Below are 18,778 nucleotides of genomic sequence, written 5' to 3'. Positions count from 1 at the left end.
CCGGTCGCTCGCTTCTCTACCTTTCCTCTATCACTCAACACGTCAGGAAGAAAAATCATGTTTACGAGAGCTTAAGACTAACTAATCTGCCATGTTCCAAAAAATCCTTCTAATTAAAACATAAGTGTTCTTGCTCTACGTCGACGTTGTCGAACTCTTGTATCTGCAATTGTTCCTCCACACATACATTTATTTGAACATGTCCCACTGTGTACTGAAGCACTTAGAGTATGATAAGTAAACCACCACACGCATCTCTTCTGATCATCTGAAAGAGATACCACAACTTGCAGAAGGAGGAATATATTCAACTTGAACACTAGCTTGGACAACAAGCAATTTTTTTCTACAGATGAGCATGTAGCTGAACATTCAGAGGGGACCTGAAAAACATGAACAACATCAGGTTTCAGATGTACATACAAAAATATAAACAAAACAATATATTGGACAAGATTCATGTCTGTATTGCTGAAACTTTCAGTAGTATTTGTAAAAAAACATAAGATTATGTTTCATAGATCTTGGTTCTTACTTCCTACTCCTAAAACCCTTGTTGATTCATGATTAAAAGAAGCTTTTCGTGGTCCTTATCACACGATACTTAGTTATTCAAGAGCTGCATATCAAAGGTGTTACTTTTTGGAGGATTGCAGCAAAATAAAATCTGGATCAGAAACAACTAGTACTGCTTTCACAAATTTCAAATTGGACTTCATAAGTGCACCTCCTATTTAAATTTATACAAACCAAGAATCAGAACAGCAAGCACATCATTTGTTTCTTTTACATTCATCAGACTATTTTGATAGAGGATAAGATTATACAGGTATACTGGTAGCTCATGCATCCTCAAACAATCACAAAATTCCTAATTTCAATCAACAACATCATGCATTTAAGTCAACTGAAACAACATTAGTCACAGTATCTCCAAACAACTGATTCAGTGAATGGGGGAAACAGTGGTGTTGGAACTTTAAGAATAGAATATGAACTTGATACATGGCTAAAGGAAGAAGCAAATACGCGCAAGATTCTTGAACTGCTGCAGATGTTTCCACTTGCTAAAGTATGGCGCAAGAATTTTTTATGAACTTGCTATAGTACATAGCAAGAATTCCTTATGATTCTACGAAAAATATATACTAGGAAGAGAGAGAGATAGAGAGAGAGGTGATTCCCCATTTTCTGTAACCAAGCTCAGCCTGGTCTGGTGGTACAGGAAGGCGAAGGGAGAGAGACGAACTGGGTTGGGGCAATCGATTCGCTAGATTTAGCTGCACCTCAGGGTCTGTTTTGCAAATGTACCGGCAGGCTCCCTTGAAGATGGATCAGGTCCCTTCCTTCCGCATCTACTGGCCGATGAGCTATCGGAGCATCTGGTGCACCAGATAGCTCGGTCCACTGGATACGTTCTCCTACATTGTTCATGCAGTTCTTGGGTGCAGAATGTTTCAAGACCTAGACTAAATTGCCCATATGAGAAAAACTCGTGTTGAATTGACTAGAGTATTCTCTGAATTGACAGGTTAAGATGACTAGTCACTTAGGGCATTTCTAATTCATTCCCTAAAAATAGCAGATTATCGGATGGAGGAGTATCTTCTCGATGCCTCCATTGTTGATTTGTGCGTTCTCGAGCTCGAACATTTCTTTCTTCTTCGATTCTAAAGAAGTAGACGTTGCTTCGCATCTAATCTTATCTCTAGTCTCATCTCTAGCTTCGATTCTAGCAACGGGTGCACGAACATCAATCAATTTTCGTGCTATCAATAGATCGATATATTCTTCTTCCCAATACCTAAACTTCCACACATCCTACACACAAATTTGACCAAACGATGAGCTACTGAAATTGCACCGAATCGGGTGAACAACCGAATGAAAACAAGCACATACCCCATCATTTGTGCACTTAGAAAACACCCATATGGGATGTTGTGGTGTGGTAGAAACTCGGCGCACCACCTGCCGCGGGCAATCGTCGCACTGTATTACTGGCAACGGCGAGCCGACAAGCCGCTCGGCCAGCACCAAGCCCGGGTGACGGTCGGGCATTCCTTTGTCGGCGAGCCGCCAATAAGAGAGATTCGAGTGGCTAGAGAGGAGCCGGTACCTGCATGCGGCCCAAAGGCGTTTTCAGGGCTCTCTAGTCTACTTCCCGGCCAATCCATGGCAAGGCGCAACCACCGATGACCAGATACGCCAAATCCGGCAGCGGCGGGAGCAGCCGCAGGTCCACCAGTTCTTCGTCGGCGATAGGACGAAGAGGCAAAAATTGAAGTGGTAGAGGACAGTGGTGGAGCCTACGGAGTGTCCGCAGCGGCAAGCATGTACCGGTGGGGGGTGGGAGGGGCGGCGCTGGCACAGATGGGGCGCGGGAGGGAAAGGGGGAGGCCGTGGAGGAGAGCCGCAGCTTTTATTCGAGTGCTGAATGGTGGACTATATTTAGGGGGAAAGTTACGGCCGGAGTAAAAAAATTCACTCTCTTATAAGGATAAGGGACAGAGACTGAGGCAGACCCCCCCCCCCCCCCTGTGAATGTTGGCGCCGCCTCCCGCAGCGCCGCTTCTTCTTCTTCCTCGAGCTGCCTCGCACAACTCTCTCTCTTTTTCTCAATACAACACACACGCACACACCCAGAAAGAAATCCAACTGGCTTTGCAAAGAGGCCTTTCTCCTTGGTACACGAGGGGCTACATCTTTTCTCTAGCCCTCACAGCTTCACTTTTCTCATTCATTGGCTGAACTTATATATATACAGAGGGAGCTAACCATCACGCACCACTCGACAGCCACATCTGACCACTAACTCCAAGTCTCTAGGCACGACTCATGCCCACTACCTCCATGCACGCATGCACTCACACCGGCCATCACACTTGGCTCGGCCAACACTTGCACATGCACTAACTAACTCATGCACTCACCTTGGTACCAACGGCTAACCTGGTCTTCCTCTCCTAGAATCACTCTAGCGACCCGGCCACTAATTAGCCCAAGCAAACTACATGCACCTATGACTATCGGACTATCCGGCTCAACCGGCTCGACGTATAGCTTGTCATGCTCCAACACTGTCACGCCATGCCACTTCTCATGGCATCGCCGTTTCACACGGCACCGTCGGCATCTCGTTGCTCTCGCCGCATCGCACGGCCTCGTGGCATCTCGCCTCCTTCGTGCGCACAACTGAAGCTTTGCCTTGACAAGCTACTCCATAAGCTACATGCCGAACGACAAAACAAAACATGATACATCATGACAAGATTGTTTCTAACAGGGAAGCCCAAAACGCAATAATGCCAAGCCTACACGTTCTCAGCACGTATGTACGCTGGTACGCATCCACCATCGGCTCACGTACTAGGTAATTCTACTCAAAAAAGAAACGTACTAGGTAATCGATCGACGGCGATCAATCAACACACACACACGCATTTACGCGTTGAGGCGACTTGCTTCCTGGACTCTTTCCTCCCCACCGCTAGGGCTTCATTGACGCCGGCCGCGGGACGTCGCCCCGCTGTGTTCCTCACGTCTTCGCGTGGTAACTCGCGAAACTGCCGCTGGCCGCGCATCAATCAAGTACAGGCAGCCGGACGGCACCGCCACAAGCCTACACCCAATTCCCAATTCCTAACATGATCCCGTGATCAGGGAAGAAGGTTTTCTTTCAAAAATCAGGGAAGGAGGTACTAAACTACTAATGTATTATTGTCTACAGGTTCATAGTACTCTAGTTGTCACTTGTCAGTTTGATTGAACAAATGAATTAATCATGTGTTAGTAGTTAGTATATTTTGTCACTTGTAAGATCAATTACAGATTACATGCGAACCAACATGTGGTTAAATGGTTAGAGGGACTGTGGTATCCCCAGCCCACCAGGGTTCAAGTCCTGGTGCTCGCATTTATTTCTGGATTTATTTCAGGATTTTCAGCGATGAGCATTCAATGGGAGAAAACATTGACTTCGTAAATTTCAAGATGATATGCCCACTCAGCCTTTCAAAGGTGTTCATAGTGGTTGTGTGTGCGTGTGTGCGTTCATAGGGATGAGTGTATGCGCGTGTATATGAGCGCTTGCGTCTGTACTGTGTTCAAAAGAAAAATTACAGATTACATATTTGCTTTGCACTAATATTATAACTGCATAGGTCATGAAGAGGAAGACACCACCGCTAAGTAATTTTTTCAAGCCAATTGCTACGACTATAACTCTACAAGTGAAAAATGGAAATGTAACTGTGGAGGTAGATGTCACAGCAACCCACGTAATGACGCTAAGATCTAGGGTATGGTATCACACTTAGATTTATAAGAATTGCATGCTCATAATTTTGTTAATTGACTATAGAAGTACAAATTACATGCTAGTAGTTGTTAGGAACTTCCACATAATTAATCCCCATATACAAATGCAAAATTGCACAAGAAAAAAGCAAAAAGATCATATGATACTTAAATTTAAGTTTATACTTGTTTATATTTAAAGAATTAATAGATAGAAGGGGCCACTCTACAGTGAAATCAGTTCGGTTGATATGAAAACTCCGATCAATATACTACAGTAGCAATACAAATTTCTAGATGTGGAATGCAAAGGGCACCTTCAAGTCTGTTTTGCTGTCATATATAGTATCCTTCGCCCCCCTATGCTCAAATCCTGGATCCGCCGCTAATAAGGGATTGGCTAGGTGCCGGTTAGAGGAGTAAAACTGCATTTTCACTCCTCTAACCGGTTATAAGGGATCAGTAAGAAGTGCCCTTATCAACCATAAGGTTAGTAAATTGCACTATGAAAAAAGTACATTCTCCACGTGAACAAACTAGTTAATTTCTACAGCAACCTTTAATTGGGTGAGTGATGTTATAAGCCTATATATAGTTCTCGTTTTCATTGTGTTAGCAAGACAATCTAACTTATTCAGTTTTATCACCATTTGTTCCCTTCTATTTAACATGCTAGCACATCACATAAGTGGCAATCTCAGATATAACAGAAACACAGGCGAATTGGAGACACTGGGGGAGAAGCGATTGCTAGGCAGATCCAATATGCACAATCCTCTGCGACTCTATAATCCATTAGACAGGCCCTGACAAGTAATGAACTAGTATGTGAACACTTATCACTTTTCAAAGCGATATGTGCTCAAACATACCTACATGGTTGTTTTTATCATGAGGGGGCCAAACAAAGTCTGCACTACATCTGGACCTTGGTTTCTGGGTGGTTCAAATTTGAGTCCATGAGCGTTTCCTAATTGTGATGGTAACACTTCCACAAAGGGACATCTTTACGATCTTCACCATATCTTGGTGCCTCCTCATGCTCATATGCAGTCATACACGTGTTTAGTTAAAACAATGCGATGTGACAATGTAGAAGCACTTTATGCAGTGTTGAGTTTATAAATTGTAACATGAATAACTTACTCCACAAAAACTGTGGCTAAATATTCGAATTTATGGACACCTTACATAAATCAGGAAATTATTATGGAAGATTTTCAACTTTCCTCTATGAGCAGGGTATACTTTTTTTTACTTTATGCAACCTCGTCACATTGCATCTGTTGTTAGACTAGAGTCATCAAGGTAAAATATATTATGATAAGCATCCGCATTTCAATCATTTTTCAAAAGAAACGATGAACCAAAGGAAATACTACAAAAAAGGACAAAAAGAAAATCGCCAATGATCCAAAAGCTGTGAGAGAAATAGATAAAGGAAAAAAAATTAAGAACATTGTGGGTCTGTGCCACAGCCTCTCCGGCGAGATCGATGCTCCTCACTAGCGACGTTCCCCGTTCGTCACTGCTGCACCCGGGATGTTCTATATGTGTGCAAGTCGGTAGGATCCTCAACTATATGGCGTTCCGAGAGATCGGCTATTCCTTGCACGTCAACGATGGCGCGATTGAAGACATGGATGTCCCTGCACAGCCCGGTGACATCATCACACATATTCTCCTGATTCACACAGGTAAGATCAGAGATGCTCCATGCTTACAAGGACTAGTAACAAGACATATGGCAACTTGACAAACAACAACAATAAAGAAATAAGAAAACAACCAGGTTGATGCTAATAATGCGAGAGCCTGTGGTAAATGTTGGGGCCGAGCCTTGCCTTAGCTCGTCGGAGTCCTCTCCCTCACTCTCTGCTCTCCTTTCACTAGCGCACACCAAAGAAGAAAGGAAGAAAAAGGAGGTACAGTGGACACGGTGGGGCTTCCCGGCGCACGAACGCCCGCCACGACAACGGCAATTTTTTTCCTCAAGCAACAACTCGAGCCACACCACTTCCCGTTCCAACGACCATGACACGGGTTTTATATCCCCTTTTCGAAAAAAAACCTGGGCGAGCCCACGATCTGGCCCGCTCTGGCCATGTCAACCACGTACGCCCATATGCACGCTCTGCGGCGAGCCCACCCTGATCGCTATGCTCACCCGGACCAGGTCACCAACAGACTACCCCTACTACGGCGCGTCACCTGTACATGTACACGCGCATCAAAACACTACCCACGCACGCACGCACACACACGCACGCTCGTCACGGAGCCGACGCGGCCCGGACCGCACCCGACGCGCCGCGCGCACGCACACGCACCCGACGCGGTCGCTGTGGCTTATTTGCCCAACTGTAAGGTCCAAGCTCTCACCGCAGTCAAAATTGTACTCAACTTGTACAACTTCTCACAATTAGGATGAGCGGCCAGCTGAAAGGTTACAACTTTAGAAATTTCTTGTACAACATCTCGCCCCAGCCAGCCCAATAGTATCATAAGACATGTCTCCTACGAGTGATAAAGACGGTACCGACTGCGAAGGCCACTAAATTCAATTTGCTAAGACTGCTTCTCTCCCAATGCCTCCGATTCTCACGTGTCGAAGCATCTCTTCAATTGGTTTGTCTCCATCTTCTCTGTTATCTATTTGTGACCTATTTGTGTTCTAACATGTCAGATAAAAGGAGCAGCTCAATGTATGGTGTGGGCGAATTACTAAACTTTGCTATCGTCTCGGGCGAGGATAGAGTTATATATAGGGTTAATTCAGAGTGACATCAAAGAGCATGTGCTCCAAGGTGAAAAGTGTTAAAATGAGAAATAAGACTGAAATAATTGCACAGATTTGTGTTTGCCTCTTTAGCGGGTAAATTCTAGTATAATAATTCGGAGACAATGCATCTTGCAAATATATAAAAAGGATCAGTTTTTCAGCCCCTGTAAAAACAAAGTTCAGTGCTTAAAACTGAATTTTGATTTTCTTTACGTGGGTACAGAAAATTTCATTTTTTCATGAAAATTACATGAAAGTAAAAACAAGAGCATGTCATATTTAAAAATGTCCAGTTTTTCATTCTGTCGTTACACCCTTACATAGTTGTGTTGTATTTTTCTAGAACTAATTATTACCATCTCGCATTATTGGCCAAATGCATTTATATTGATACTTCTCATAAGTCATAACAGAGTCTATCTTGCCAAGACATGGAAAACCAAATGGGTGCTCCCTCTGTCATTTAAAGAGTGTATTTCCAATTTAGTTGGAAAATCAAACTTTTTTATGTTTGACCGTATTTATACAATAGTACTGCAACATTTATGCCATCAAATTAGTAGCGTTAGATTCATGATAAAATATATTGTTATCATATACTTATTTGGTTTCATGAACATTGATATATTTTTGCACAAACTCGATCAATCTTTGAGATAGTTTGACCCTCCAACAATGTTGGAAGTACACTCTTTGAAGGACGGAGGGAGTACGTCATTGCCCATTTAATACGGATGGAGTCAAAGATGGTTAGCCGGTCATATTATCTTTCATAACATTAGTGGTTTGACTAACTTTCATGGTGGGACACTGAGAAACATAATGACAACCCTAGTTCTATTCGATAATCACACCCAAAAGAAATATTCAGCTTAGTGACTCAGGGTCAACGGAAAAGTGGCAAATAGTTCCATGGCCATTCATTTTGCAAAGAATAAAAATATTAGATTTTCACTTGTAAAAGGAACATGTATGTAGAATGCCATACAAACATATTCCGGGAAAATCATGCAAAAGAAATTGAAAGTTAAGTTCAACGAAACACATTTGTTAATAGCCACCTCGAGACCTGGCAAAGCATCAATGTTAAAAAATTGTGCCAGATTCCTGTAAAATCAATGTTACCTCCCCAAGCCACTAGGTCAGGATTGTAGCATTCTCATCTCCCACTCACCATATATATAAACAAACCACATATCATATTACTTTGGGGCCATATTAACGGATAACAATAAAGCTAAGATCAAACACATCAACAAGCTAATATGCATAAATGATCATAGAAGGAAAGAAATCTCTCTCAGGTTATGCATGCTTGCATAGTAGATTTAACACTGCTAGGGAAAACCGTAGTAGTAGCGCGTGGTTATGCGCTAGGAGTTACTGCTAGAGCGCTACAGCTAACTGGTAGTAGTAGCGCGGGTCTACTTGTGTTAGCAGTAGCGCGTGGGTTGGACTAGCGCTCCTGCTAAATAGCAGCAGCGCCGGTGGTTGCCCCGCGCCACTACAATTCATGCGTATTTCATGTCTTTATATTTATACACTATTATATAAATTTTTATACAGTAGCAATGAATAGGTTGTAGAAGAAACACGGATTAGATTAAAATGAATGGATCAAAGTGATCATGTTGGATTAGTAGGAGGATATGATGTTGGGATGGCACACAAGTGTTGAATGAAGGCAATGACTATCAAGACCAATTTGCATTGGGGGCATATATAAGGAGGTTGTTGCATCATCGGAAGTCAAATCACTCGAAGTATTGTGTGTGTGCGTGTGTGTGTGTGTGTGCGTGTGTGCGTGCGTGCGTGCGTGCGTGTGTGTGTGTGCGCGCGCGCGTAATCAGAGAGATTGACTGAAAATGATGTCTATACACTTTGCACATCCACTTAAAATTCCTTTGGTTTGTATTGAAGCTTATGCATGTGCAATATACTAGTCAAGAAAGTACAATCAAATGAACAAAATATTACAATTGCGTACATGTCAACATTCTAACTGTTCGAAGTCCTATACAGGAAAAATAAAAAGTCACAGGCTGCTGGCGCCCTCTTCCTGCTCTCCCAACGATGTTCACATATGCCTCTGGCCTTCTTTTGAATCTCCAGCAGCTCCCCGACACCAAAACCACCTCCATCCCCTCTAGCCTAAGAAACAGCGATTATTTTCTCTCCTAGCTCCTCCATGCACACACTAGTTGTCTTTCAGTGCCAGTATCAGATGATTCTACTTTCAGTTGCATCTCTCCCAATGTCTCTGATTCACATATGTTTGTTAACTTTTTTTCACTTCATCACGCATTATCTTGTCTTTCGCATCCTTATTCATAATCTAACAACTAAAATTAAGGAGCACATATAGAAGTGTAGGAAAATTACGCGATATTCCATCTGCTCTTATGAATAGACTTATATTTCAAGAAACCATTATTCACACCAGCTAAGGTTGGTGTAGTATTTATTTACTTGTTGATTTTTTTTGTGGTGTTTTTCTTTGGTCGAATGTCTATACACTAGTAGAAAAAGGGCCTATTGTCTCGGTTCGTAAGGGTCTTTTGTCCCGATTCCTGAACCGGGACTAAAGGGTCGGTACTAATGCCATGTCCCTTTAGTCCCGATTCAATCCAGAACCGGGACAGATGGGCCTCCACGTGGCCTGTGCGCGGAGCCCAGGCAGGAGGGCCTTTGGTCCCGGTTGGTGGCACCAACCGGGATCAATAGGCATCCACGCGTCAGTATTTCTGTGGCTGGGGTTTTTGTTTTTTTTAAAGGGGGGGGGGGGGGGGGTTGGAGGTTTTGGGGGGTTAATTTAGGTGTTTCATATATTGTGTTAGCTAGCTATAATTAATAGAGAGAAGTGTCCTCTCTTATGTCCGTGCTTGGTCGACGCTACGTACTATACATACGTATAGAGAGGACTAGACACGCTAGCTAGCTAGTAAGCAAACGAAGGAAACAGAAGATCGTCATGAACATATATGCATACAGAGAGAAGTGATATCGACCACCTCTCCTTCTCCAAGAGATTGGTCGAACAACAAGTTCTCGTATATCTATCCGACACTACCGGCTACATATATACAATAATTATCTCTTACAAATATAATCTCCTAACGTACGGACTCATGGTACACATAGTATTCTCCGTCTTCAACGATCACGTGGTCAAGAAAGAATGCCGCCAATTCCTCTTGAATTGCTCGCATGCGAGCTGGTGCTAGGAGTTCATCCCGCTTCCGAAACATCTAATTTGAAGAAGGGGGTCAATACACATATATATGAATGAATGTAACTCAACAAAAATGATGGTAATAAAATAAAATTGTGAATGTTGTTATTTACGCACTTCATATTGTTCGTCAGAGTAGCCCCGCTCACAGGTCGTGTGGCGGATGGACTCGCAAACGTAGTATCCACAGAAATCATTCCCTTGTTCCTGCCACAACCACTTTACAAGAAATAGAGGTCAATCAAACTGATAAGCAAGAATGCTAAATGGTATTAATGAAACTAGCGCTTGAATCACTAGGAGATGCGCGGAACATGCTACTATAGTACTTACTTTCGGGTGTCTAAATTCCAGCTCCTTCGGCAGTCCAGGAACTGTTTTGGTGAATTTTCTCCAAACCCTGCCGGACAAAGAAAACAATTACTTGATATCAGGAAATGAACAAAGTTGCTGATATGGTGGATAATGATTGATTTAACTTACTTCTGGAGTATTTGAGTCATGTCTGCATAGTCCTGGGGATCTTTTCGTTTAGAGTCTAAGACGGTTACTACTCCCTGCTCAAGCTTAATCTCTAGGAGAATATAGTGGAAACTGCACACGCATGCATAACTCATCAATTACATTACTATAACCTTGACTAATATATAAGGGAAACCGAATATGCACAAGACAGTAACACTCACTTGAAGTTGTAAGGAAAGAGTATTATATCTTTGTTTTCATTTATTACCAACGATCGTAGCAAATTGGTCTCGGTATCTGCGGCGTGAAATTTAACCTGGGTTGCATCTATGATATTTGTGTTAATGAACCCAATATCACCGATTTGTCTTTTCTTCAATTCGACGATTTTCAATCTACATAATATAGTGAGGATAATTATAAATACATGCAATGAAAGAGCTGAGCTATATAGAGAGACTTAATGACAGAAGTGGTACTACTTACAGACAGTAGCAGGTGACCGTTGCTTTATCGAGGGCTAATTGATTAAAAACTGAAAGAACTCCTCAAATGGAACAGGCAACAGATCAATTCCAACGAGGTCATGCTCCTTTTTAACTCTCACATACAAAGTACTCCTCCCCCCAGACTCTCTGCAGATTTTCAAGTACCAATCATGCCATCTTCGCATCATCGTTGATAGAGATCTTTCATCTTTGACGAGAGGCTTCCCGTACTCGTATCTTTCTATCTGCACCTCCATGAAATCATAATGTACATCGTCGGGAAGGTAATCTCCAAGATTGCTATAACCGGGCACCATCCTCGAATCATTAGCGATGATGTCGCTAGGCACCTTGAGCGGGGGGCACGATTGCTTCGCTTGTTCGCCGAGCTGGGCAATTTGTTTCCCAGCTCATCGTTCTTTCAGCCTTTGATCACTGACAGTACTTCTACCGCTCCGCTTCGGCAAATTCCTTTCCAATAATGCGCTCATAGTTTCCTTTCGGCGGAGACTTGGGTGGTTTTGTCAGGGCAGCCAGAGTGCGCTTCGCTTTCACCGGATCTACCTTCTCCTCCGGAGGTGGATGTTTCTTTGCTTTCACCCCTTCAAAGAAGTTCCTCACTTCTTCTCGTGCGATCCCAGCGTTCTCCTCCTGTCGTATGGTAACTTCTCTGGAGCCTTCAGAGAAGGACCGAATATGTATGTCCTCCCGCCTCTGGCTGTACTGCTAGACGCCGGCAGAGCAGACGGAGCGGTTGTCTTCTTTACTTGCTTACGAGGCGGAGGAGAAGGACTACGACGCGCCGGAGTAGCCGGAGCAGCGGCGGGTCTCTTCCGCCCTTGCTGACGAGGCGGAGAAGGAGGAGGCTGGCTGCTCGGGCGCGCCGACACAGGCGGAGAAGGAGGCGGAGTGCCGCCACACGCCGGAGAAGGAGCCGGGCGAGTGCCCTGATCGTCACTCGCCGGAGGAGGAGGCGGTGGAGGAGGCGGAGTGCCCTGACTCGCCGGAGGAGGAGGAGGAGGCGGAGGCGTCCAGTTCGGAAGGTTGATGAGCTCCTTCCGCCATAGGCATGGAGTCTTCAGAGCAGAACCCAGCCGAGTCTCCCCTTCACCGGTAGGGTGGTCAAGCTGGAGGTCCTCAAATCCCTCCGTTATTTCATCCACCATCACCCTAGCATATCCTTCTGGAATCGACCGGCAGTGAAAAGTTGCGTCGGGTTCAATAGGAAAAACAGAGCCAACAGCCGCCTTGACCTTCATATTAATCCATTGCGTCATAAGGTGGCAATTTTGAGACTCCGTGATAGCATCCACGGGATAGCTGGCAGGAGCCGTCAAGACATGCTCCGGCTAAAGCAGCTCAGTGGAAGCCACGCTGCTTCTCTGCTGAGATGGCGGGGTAGTTTCGGGGGAAGTTTCGGCAGTTCGTTTGCTGCGATTTGCTTCTCGTTCCTCTATTGCTTGTACCCTAGCGTGCAGCGCCTGCAGTTGGGTCTGCTCCACTTTCTTCCTCCTCTCGTGGCAATTGTAACCGCCTGTGTCCGGAAACCCAACCTTCCACGGAATGGAGCCTGGCGTGCCTCGTGTCCGTCCAGGGTGCTCAGGATTCCCGAGGGCCATTGTGAGCTCGTCGTTCTCTCTGTCTGGAACGAATGTCCCTTGCTGCGCTGCTTCTATATAGTGCTTAAGACTCTTGACTGGTATTTCCATTTGCTCGTCCGTCCAGATGCACTTCCCTAATACAGGGTCCAAGGTTCCGCCAGCCCCGAAGAACCAAGTCCGGCAATGGTCTGGCTAGTTAATTGTCTCTGGTTCGATCCCTTTATCAACCAGATCATTCTCAATCTTGGCCCACTTAGGCCAGGCTGCGAGGTAGCCACCTGACCCCGTGCGATGGTGATGCTTCTTCTTCGTAGCATTTTGCTTGTTTGTCGCCGACATCTTCTTACTCTTTTCCGGTGTCTTGTGGGCCACAAATGCGGGCCAGTGATCTCTGATCTTCTTATATCTGCCCTTGAATTCTGGTGTCTCTTTACTTTCGACAAACTTATTCAGCTCTTTCTTCCACCTCTTGAATAGTTCTGCCATCCTCTTAAGAGCAAAAGACTTTATTAATTGCTCTTTAACTGGCTTCTCCGGATCATCCTCTGGCGGTAGGGTGAAATTTGACTTCAGCTTAGTCCAAAGATCATTTTTCTGCATATCATTGACATAAGACACCTCAGGGTCCTCTGTAGCTGGCTTTAACCATTGCTGGATGCTGATCGGGATCTTGTCCCTAACCAAAACCCCGCACTGAGCAACAAATGCGCTCTTTGTCCGGAGGGGTTCAATCGGTTGGCCGTCGGGCGCGATTGCTATGATCTCAAACTTTTCATCCGAGCTCAACTTTCTCTTCGGGCCTCGTCTCTTTACCGAAGTTGTGCTCGATCCGGAGGGCTAGAAAAAAGAACAAAGACTTAATTAATATGTGTACATACCAAAACAATGAATGCATCAATTAGCTAGTCAGCAGAAGCTTAACTAATATATATACCTGGCCGGACTCGGTTCGGTCACCGGAGACGTCATCACGGTCTCCTTCTTGCACCGGCATTGTGTCACTGGAGCCGTCCTCACGGTCTCCTTCTTGCACCGGCATTAGATCACCGGAACCATCATAATCATAGCCAGATGCTTCCAGACCATCGGTGTCGTTGAGAAACAATGAGCAGACGGCATCACTTCCTCGTGCGATTATGTCCCCCAACAACTCTTCTTGTACTTCGTCTCGGGTGGTGTCCATAGTTTCTACAAATATTTACAACATGGCAATTATTATTCAAACATGACAGATGGATATATTAGTGGCAAACGTAGAACTAATATTAATTAGTGGCCTCGACGCTGCTTCTCTAGGGTTTGGGGTGGCCTCGACGCTGCTTCTCTAGGGTTTGGAGTGGCCTCAACAACGCTTCAAGGATAAAAAAAGAAGAGGAAGAAGAAAAAAAGAAGAAAGAATAGAGGAGTAAGAACTCCTCTATTCTTTCTTCTCCTCTCTTTTTTCTTCTTCTTCCTCTTTTTTTTATCGGGAACGAGGGTCGTCGAGGGTCGCCGAGCGGTAGAGGAAACCCTAAATAGCAAGTATCGTGGGTGTGAGATACATGTGGCCGTTGCTGTCGGACACTACATCCACGTCCCACAAGTGACGTGGGCTATCCACGTCCCACAAGTGACGTGGGCGTCGAAGCCCGCGTCACTTGTGGGACGTGGATGTAGTGTCCAACACCGACGGCCACATGTATCTCACATCGACAATACTTGCTATTTGGGGTATATCGATCCCCCCCTCGTGTTGAAGTTATCGGGAGGTGTTATATATATCGACGCCCCCCCTCGTGTTGAAGTTATCGGGAGGGGGTATATCGACCCCCCCTCGTGTTGAAGTTATTGGGAGGGGGTATATCGACCCCCCCCCCCTCGTGTTGAAGTTATCGGGAGGGGTATATCGACGACGACAGACCCGATAAAACATAAGAGTACGAAGAAAGAAATAAAAAGAGGAGAAGAAGAAAGGAATAGAGGAGAAGATCGAAGAAAAAAAGAAGGAAGAAAAAAGAGGAGAAGAAGAAAGGAATATAGGAGAAGAAGAAAAAATAGAAAAAAAATTCTATTTTTTCTTCTTCGCCTCTATTCCTTTCTTCTTCTACTCTTCCTTTTCTTCCTCTCCTCTTCTTCTCCTCTTCCTTTTCTTCCTCTCCTCTTCTTCTCCTTTTTCCTCTTCTTATTTTCCTTTTTCCCCTCCTAAATATATAAAACTTTTCTTGAAATGAAACTAACCTAAAATGTACTAAATCAGAGAACATATATAGATAATCCTTTTCTAAATATTTAAATCTAACTGTTTGCATATATGAACATATATACACAGAGAACATACAAACATATATACATTTTTATAAAAAAGCAAAATACAAAATATAAACATATAGAACTAAATAAAACAGGGGGGCCGGACCAACAGAGGGGCAGGGCGACGACGACGGGCGGGCCGGGGCGACGGCGACGGGCGGAGCGGGGCGACGGCGACGGGCGGGGCAGGGGCGACGGCGACGGGCGGGGCAGGGCGACGACGACGGGTGGGCCGGGGGCGACTGCAGGGGCGGCGGGCGAGGGCACGGGCGACAGCGACGGCGCGGTCGGGGGCGACTGCAGGGGCGGCGGACGGCGTCGGGGGCGTCGGGCAGCCTGGCGGTGTCGATGAGCTCGGCGTCGTCGGCGGCAAATGGTCGATGAGAAATTGAAATTTTCACAAGTCCTGGTTATATACCAAGAGCATTGGTCCCGGTTCGTGGCACCAACCGGGACCAATGCCACCTTTAGTCCCGGTTGGTGCCACCAACCGAGACCAAAGGCCTCTTTTCAGCAGCCCAAAGGACGGGAAGCGGCGACCTTTGATCCTGGTTGGTGGCACCAACCGGGACTAAAGGGGGGCATTGTTCACGGTTTGTGCCACGAACCGTGACCAATGCCCCCCTTTAGTCCCGGTTGGTGCCACCAACGGGACCAATGGCCTGCGCCTGCAAAAGCCGCGGTGCGGTGGGATGTTTAGTCCCACCTTGCTAGCTGAGGAGCAGCCGCACCTGTTTATAAGGGCTGCCCCGCCCTCTCCATCGAACTCCTCAGAACTGCAGGCTTTTGGGCATAATCTCATACCGCAATGCATGTGGGCCTGCTGGGCCTTCTGCGGGCCTGAATCCTGGCCATGGATGGGCTTCTAGTCGTATTCAGCCCGTGGTGGCCGAGTAGGTGGCATTTTTTTTACTATTTATTTTTTCATTTCTACTTAGAACTAAATACTTATAGTTTTTTAGTGATTTTTTTCTTTTAGGTCACAAAAATTATAAAATTTCTGTTAGTGCCATTAGTTTTAAAATTTGAATAGTTTAAATTTGATTTTTTTCAAAATTTGTGTGAATCACTAGTTTATGAATAACTTTACTATAAAAATTGATTTTTGAGTCATTCTTTTTCCTGCTATTTAATATTACTGTGTTTTATCATTATACTCAATTTGGTAATTTTAGTTAGTCATAACAAATATTATAGGCATTTTTCTATTTATTTTTTCATTTCTACTTAGAACAAAATAATTATAGTTTTTTAGTGAATTTTTTTTAGGTCACAAAAATTATAAACTTTCTGTTAGTGCCATTAGTTTTCAAATTTGAAAACACTTTTTTTGTTTTTTTGCTTTTAGTGCCTATTTTTTTCAGTTTTTTTGTTTTGTTTTCTGCATTATTTATTTTCTTTTGTTTTTTGCTTTATTTTTTAATTCTTTTTGCTTTTAGTTTTAGAATATTATAAACTTTTTTTAGTTCCATTAGTTTTCAAATTTGAAAACACTTTTTTAGTTTTTTTGTTTTCTTTGTTGCTTTATTTATTTTATTTTGTTTCTACTTACAACAAAATACTTATTGTTGCTATTTTTATTTTTATTTTCAGTTTTTTTTGTTTTGTTTTCTGTATTATTTATTTTCTTTTGTTTTTTGCTTTATTTTTAAATTCTTTTTGCTTTTAGGTCAGCAAAATTATAAACTTTCTGTTAGTGCCATTAGTTTTAGAAAAATTATAAACTTTATGTTAGTGCCATTAGTTTTCAAATTTGAATAGTTAAAATTTGAATTCTTTGAAATTTGTGTGAATCACAAGTTTGTGATTAACTTTACTAAAAAATGAACATAGATGCACCTATAGAGAAAATTCGACCTAAATTCATAGTTTTCAAATGAACTCTGAAAAAGTTGGCATAGCATACTCGTGTGTTACAAAGTTGGCATGGTATCATCATAATAGTTGCGGGAGAAGGTCTTCACTTTTTCTTCGCTTGTGTCATTTGCTTATTGCGCCGTAACCATGGATAATCTTCATCGTTTATCAGGATGCTTGGGTCAGCCTTGACATTGAAGGGAGGAATTTCATGAAACTTTTCATAATCTTCACACATGTCTGTCTTGCCCTCCACTCTCAGGATATCCCTTTTTCCTGAAAGAACTATGTGGTGCTTTGGCTCATCATATGATGTATTCGCTTCCTTATCTTTTCTTTTTCTCGGTTTGGTAGACATGTCCTTCACATAGATAACCTGTGCCACATCATTGGCTAGGACGAATGGTTCGTCAGTGTACCCAAGATTTTTCAGATCCACTGTTGTCATTCCATACTGTGGGTCTATCTGTACCCCGCCGCCTGACAGATTGACCCATTTGCACTTAAACAAAGGGACCTTAAAATCATGTAGTCAAGTTCCCATATGTCCATTATGTAACCATAATATGTGTCCTTTCCGCTGTTTTGGTTGGTGCTCTTTTGATCTTGGGCGATCATGTAAAATGTATTCTCATTTATCTCGTATCCTTTGTAAGTCAATACAATCAAAGATGGTCCCCTGGACAACAAGTACAGCTCATCACAAACAGTGTTGTCACCTCTGAGACGTGTTTCCAACCAGCTGCTGAAAGTCCTGATGTGTTCACATGTAATCCAGTTGTCGCACTCCTCCGTGTGTTTGGAGCGCAGACTGTTCTTGTGTTCATTGACATACGGGGTCACCAAGGTAGAGTTCTGTAGAACTGTGTAGTGTGCTTGAGACCAAGAATATCCGTCCCTGCATATTATTGAGTCACTTCCAAAAGTGCCTTTTCCAGTCAGTCTCCCCTCATACCGCGATTTAGGGAGACCTATCTTCTTAAGGACAGGAATGAAGTCAACACAAAACCCGATAACATCCTCTGTTTGATGGCCCATGGAGATGCTTCCTTCTGGCCTAGCGCGGTTACAGACTTATTTCTTTAGGACTCCCATGAACCTCTCAAAGGGGAACATGTTGTGTAGAAATACGGGCCCCAGGATGACAATCTCGTCGACTAGATGAACTAGGACGTGCGTCATGATATTGAAGAAGGATGGTGGGAGCACCAGCTCAAAACTGACAAGACATTGTGCCACATCACTCCTTAGCCTTGGTACGATTTCTGGATCGATCACCTTCTGAGAGATTGCATTGAGGAATGCACATAGCTTCACAATGGCTAATCAGACGTTTTCCGGTAGAAGCCCCCTCAATGCAACCGGAAGCAATTGAGTCATAATCACGTGGCAGTCATGAGACTTTAGGTTCTGAAACTTTTTCTCTGGCATATTTATTATTCCCTTTATATTCGACGAGAAGCCAGTCGTGACCTTCATACTGAGCAGGCATTCAAAGAAGATTTCTTTCTCTTCTTTCGTAAGAGCGTAGCTAGCAGGACCTTTATACTGCTTCGGAGGCATGCCGTCTTTTTCGTGCAAACGTTGCAAGTCCTCCCGTGCCTCAGGTGTATCTTTTGTCTTCCCATACACGCCCAAGAAGCCTAGCAGGTTCACGCAAAGGTTCTTCGTCACGTGCATCACGTCGATTGAAGAGCGGACCTCTAGGTCTTTCCAGTAGGGTAGGTCCCAAAATATAGATTTCTTCTTCCACATGGGTGCGTGT

This window comes from Triticum urartu, chromosome 7A, assembly GCF_056163025.1.
Source record: "Triticum urartu cultivar PI428250 chromosome 7A, HENAU_Tu73, whole genome shotgun sequence".
Taxonomy (NCBI): Eukaryota; Viridiplantae; Streptophyta; class Magnoliopsida; order Poales; family Poaceae; genus Triticum; species Triticum urartu.
Note: the sequence above shows the minus strand (reverse complement) of the source record.